We start from the raw sequence: 5,866 nt of genomic DNA, 5'->3' as shown, positions 1-5,866 counted from the left end.
TAATAATTACTTTTAACTTCCATGTCCTAATCAAAGATCAGTTTTGATAATTGTACCTTGTCCTATCTGAAACTTTCATATTCATGGGACATAATATATCCACTTATTGTTATAAATGGCAGTATTTTATCATCTCATGATTTTGTGTGTGTGTGTGTGGGTGTATGTGTGTCAGTGTGTGTGTTTATACTCATAGTACCTTTATTCACAATAGTCACAAACTGGAAATAACTGAAATGTCCACCAACATGTAAATGACCAAAAAAATGTGACTTATTCATGCAATATACTACTACTCAGAAACAAATTGTGTGATGTTTTAATGTTCTTATACACTAGAAAAATTTCTTTATGAAATCTTCACTTTTTTCAGAGTAGTTTATGATTTTGTTATTGTAAGCTACTCTTCTAGGGGTATTTTTGCCTGAATAGTCACAAGGACTCTGGATTAGAGAAGTGTCTCTTCTAGAAAGTTCTATTTATCTTGCACAAGGGCTCCAAAGGTTTCACCAGGTAATTTTAAAATTACTAAGGTACAATTGACAAAAATAAAATTTATATGATTAAAGTATATAATTTGATCAATGTTGACATATGGAGGTAAAATATGCCCAGAAGAAAAAGGAAAAAAAAATGGACATATATATGCACCCATGAAAATATCATTGCAATACAAAATTAACATATTTATTACCCAAAAGAGTATTTGCGCCACTTTGTCATTCCTCTCTTCTGACCCAAACACCACCCCCACATTCCGAGGCAACCAACGATCTGCTTTCTGCCACTATGAATTAGTTTGCATTTTATAGATTCTTGCACAAATAAAATCATGATTAAGTACTCTTGGTTGATTTGCTTTCATTGAACTACAATTGTTTTAAAATTCATCCATGCTGTTAATTCTTATGGACAGTTTATTTCTTTTTGGTGCTAAGTAGTATAACACTGCATGAATGTACTACCATTTATCAATTCACCTGCTTGGGGACGCTTGGAGTTGTCTCCAGTTTAGGGATATTACAATTAACACTCCTATGATCATTCTTGTATAAGTCTTTGTGTGGACATAAGCTTTCATTTTTCTTGGGAACATGCCTAAGCATGGAATGCTGGGATAATATGGAAAACATAAACTGATTTCTAGAGTAGTTGTACAATTTTACATTCTTACTAACGGTGTGTGAGAGTTCCAACTCATCCACTTACTCATCAGTAGTTGATAAAGATAGTCTTCTTAATTTTAGCCATTCTAATAAGTATACAGTGGTTTCTCACTGTGGTTTTAATTCGCATTTCACAACGACTAAATACAGGGTGTATCCTAAGACTATGGCCTCAGAAACACTCTAGTGCAAGTCAACACTCAGCCTCCAGCAATTCATCGAAATTACCATGGAATTGTTGCTACCAGAGTTTATGGCTCTAGTGGTTTCTGCTCCAGTTAAGCAGATTCTGGGTTCTCTATCTTTGTGCCTTAGTCCATTTGCATTGCTGTAAAGGAATACCTGAGACTGGATCATTTTTTAAGGAAAAGCAGTTTCTGTGGCTCATGGTTCTGCAGGCTGGACAAGAAGCATGGGGCCTCACATTTGCTTCTGGTGAAGGCCTAAGGAAACTTCTACTCATGGTAGAAGGTGAAGGGATGCAGGCATCACATGGTGAGAGAGGGTGAAAGCTGGGAAGGGGGCAGTACCAGGCTTGTTTTAACAACCAGCATCCAGAGTCAGCGAACAAATAAAACAACAACTAACTCATTACCACGAGGATGTCACCAAGCCATTTATGAGGAATTTGCCCCCATAACACAAACACTTCGCAATAGGCCCCACCTCCAACACTGGGGATCAAATTTCAATATTAGATTTAGATATTAGATATATATCTAAACTATATTACTTTGGATGTGCCTATGTCTCCATATTTAGGGTGGCAGTTTATCCTAAGACTTCAGTTCTCTGATAGGTTCAAGAAAAGGCATTGATTTTCTGGTTCACCCAGCTTTTCCTTATTGTGAAGATTTCAAGTTTATTACATGTCAAAGCTGGAACTGTACATCTATGGAAAGGTTTTTAACTAAAGTTTTTAACCAAAATTTAACTCATTCAATAGATATAGGCCCATTTTCGTTATCTGATTATTCTTTTGTGAGCTTTCAAGGTTTGTGTTTTCAAGGAATTTTTCCATTTAAGTTGTCATACTTATTGGCATAAAGCTCTTTATAATAATTACTTATTATTTTTAATATCTGCAAAATCTATAATGTCTCTATCTCATTTCTAATATTAATAATATGTGACTTCTTTTTTTCCCAATTACTCTTGTTAGAGGTTTATCAATTTTATCTTCTCAAATAATCAGCATTTACTTTTATTGATTTTCTCTATTGGGTTTGTTTTTTATATTATTGATTTCCATTTTAATCTTCATTATTTTATTTTTCATAATTTAGGTTTCATTTGCTTCTCTTTTTCTATCTTCTTAATGAGGTGAAAACCAAGATCACTAATTTAAGAATTTTTTCTTTTCTAATGAAGTTTAGTGCTACAAATTTCCCTGTATATCCTATTTTAGCTGTATCCTACATATCTTAATATGTTGTTTTAATGTTCATTTAAAATATTTTATTGTTTCTTTGAATCTTAAATTATTTAGAAATTTTACTTTAGCTAGCATTTTTAGTTTAGTTAGCATATTTTTTCTGCTATCTTTTTTTTATTGGCTATTTATCTAATTCAGTTTTGCTCAGAGAACCTGCTTACTATGACTTGACTCACTTAAAATTTATTCAGACTTGTTTTATGGACAAGGATATTACCTATTTTAATAAATGTATACTTAAAAAGTATCTGTCATTTGATGGTGCAGTCTATACACGACACAGGTCAAGGTGGTCTACAGTATTGTTCAAGTATTTATATTCTTATTGATATTCCGTCTTCTCATTTTAGATACTATTGAAAGAAGAGTTAAAATGATTGAACTACAATTGTGGATTTGTCCATTTCTTTCTTTATTTTGGAGTTTTTGCTTTATTTATTTTGGAGCTCCGTTAACAAGTGCACAAACATTTAGAAAATTTTTTAACATTAAGTTCAGTGACTCAAGTCTTGGTTTGTTACACAGGTAAACTTGTGTCATGGGAGTTTGTTGTGCAGATTATTTATCACCCATGTGTTAAGCCTAGTACCTACTACTAGTTATTTTTCCTAATCTTCTCCCTCCTCCCACCCTTCACCCTCTTATAGGCCCCAGTGTGTTGTGTTCCCCTCTATGCGTCCATGTGTTCTTATTATTTAGCTCATTCTATTACATTTAGGAATCTTATACCCTCTTGATAAACAGGTCCTTTGTAACATCACAAAATGACTGTCTTTATCTCTGCTTACATTCTTTGCTCTAAAACCTAATTTGTCTAAAATTAAAATAGCCATTCCAGCTTTCTTTGGATTAGGGTTATTGTGGCATATATATTGTGACCATCCACACTACATTTAACCTAGCTGTGTCTTCATATTTCAAGTTCCTTGTAGGTTTCTTATAGGCACTATATAATTAGGACCTGCTTATCTGATCTGACAATCTCTATCTTTTGATTAGGGTGTTTAGAATATTTATATTTAATGTAATATTTATATTTTTGGTTTTAAACAGACCATCCTCATAGTTGTGTTCCATATATTCCATATGTTCTTTTATCATTTTTTTCTCTCTTTCTCCCTTCTTTGGGATTGAGCATTTTTTATTATTTCATTTTTACTTCTTTTTGGCTTAGCAGCTATAACTTTTAAGTTATTTTAGTTGTTGCATTAGGATGTGTATTTTATATCTTTATTTTGTCACAGTTTATTTTTATGTGATTTTTTATCATTTCATTCATAAGGATTTTACCAAAATTCTTCACAAAAGTTCTTTAAAGAAGAAGTTTCAATTCTCCTCTCCCAGCCGTTTTGCTGTTGCTTTCATACATTTTACTTAATACATATGTTATAAATCCCAATTCATTACTACTTTTTATTTAAAGAGTTAATTATCTTTCAGGAAAAAAATGTAATAAGAGAGAAATGTTTCAGTATTTACCCACTGTATTAGTCCATTCTCACACTGCTATGAAGAAATACCTAAGACTGGGTAACTTATAAGGGAAAAAAGGTTTAACTGACTCACAGTTCCACACTGATGCAGAGGCTTCAGGAAACTTACAATCATGATAGTAGGCAAAGGAAAAGCAAGCGCCTTCTTCACAGGGTGAAAGGACAGAATGAGTACAAGCAGGGGAAACGCCAGGTGCTTATAAAATGATCAGCTATCATGAGAACTCACTCACTATCACTAGAACAGCATGGCAGAAACCACCCCCATGATCTGATTACCTCCACCTGGTCCCACTCTTAACATGTGGGGATTATGGAGATTGCAACTAGAGATGAGATTTGGGTGGGGAGATAGAGCCAAACCATATCATTCCACCTCAGCCCCTCCCAAATCTCATGTCTTTTCACATTCCAAACCAATCATCCCTTCCCAACAGTCCCCCAAAGTCTTAACTAATTTCAGCATTAATTCAGAAGTCCACAGTCCAAAGTCTTATCTGAGACAAGCCAAGTCCCTTCCATCTATGAGCCTGTAAAATCAAAAGCAAGTTAGTTACTTCTTAGATACAATGGAGTACAGGCATTGGATAAATGCTCCCATTCCAAATTGGAGAAATTGGCCAAAAAAAGGAGCTACAGGCCCCATGCAAGTCTGAAATCCAATAGGTCAGTGGCTTTGTCAGGTGCATGGTATAAGCTGTTAATGGATCTACCATTCTGGGCTCTGGAGGACAATAGCTCTCTTATCACAGCTCCACTAGGCAGTGCCCCAGTGGGAAGTCTGTGTGGGGGCTACAGCCCCACATTTCCCTTCCACACTGCCCTAGCAGAGAGTCTCCATGAGGGCTCCACTCCTGCAGCAAACTTCTGCTTGGACATCCAGGCATTTCCATACATCCTCTGAAATATAAGCAGAGGTTCCCAAACCTCAATTCTTGACTTCTACAAACCTGCAGGCCCAACACCACATGTAGGCTGCCAAGGCTTGGGGATTGCATTCTATGAAGCAATGGCCTGAGTCTATGTTGAACTCTTTTAATCATGCCTAGGATGCAGGGCACCAATCCTGAAACTGCCCAGAGCAGCAAGGCCCTGGGCTCAGCCCACAAAACCATTTTTTCCTCCCAGATCTCCAGGCCTGTGATGGGAGGGCTGCTGTGAAGGACTCTAACATGTCTCAGAGACATTTTCCCCATTGTTTTGGTGATTAGCACTTGACTCCTCATTACTTTTTGCAAATTTCTGCAGCCAGCTTAAATTCCTCCCCAGAAAAGATGGTTTTCTTTTCTACTGCATCCTCAAGCTACAAATTTTCCAAACTTTTATGCTTTGTCACCTCTTGAATGCTTTGCTGCTTAGAAATTTCTTTCACCAGATACCCTAAATCATCTGTATCAAGTTCAGTTTCACAGATCTCTAGGGCAGGGACAAAATGCTGCCAGTGTCTTTGCTAAAGCATAGCAAAAAGCACCTTTATTCCAGTTCCAAACAAGTTCCTCATCTCCATCTGAGACCACCTCAGCCTGGACTTTATTGTGCATATTACTATCAGCATTGTGGTAAAATCCATTCAACAAGTCTCTAGGAAGTTCCAAACTTTCCCACATCTTCCTGTCTTCTTCTGAGCCTTCCAAACTGTTCCAACCTCTGCCTGTTTCCCAGTTTCAAAGTTGCTTCTACATTTTTCAGTATATTTATAGCAGCACCCACTCTCAGTACCAATTTACTAGTCCATTCTCACACTATTGTGAAGAAGTACCCGAGACTGGCTA

This window comes from Rhinopithecus bieti, unplaced genomic scaffold, assembly GCF_001698545.2.
Source record: "Rhinopithecus bieti isolate Rb0 unplaced genomic scaffold, ASM169854v2 scaffold_789, whole genome shotgun sequence".
NCBI classification, from domain to species: domain Eukaryota; kingdom Metazoa; phylum Chordata; class Mammalia; order Primates; family Cercopithecidae; genus Rhinopithecus; species Rhinopithecus bieti.
The sequence above is the reverse complement of the archived record's forward strand: the minus strand, read 5'-3'. Positions refer to the sequence as shown.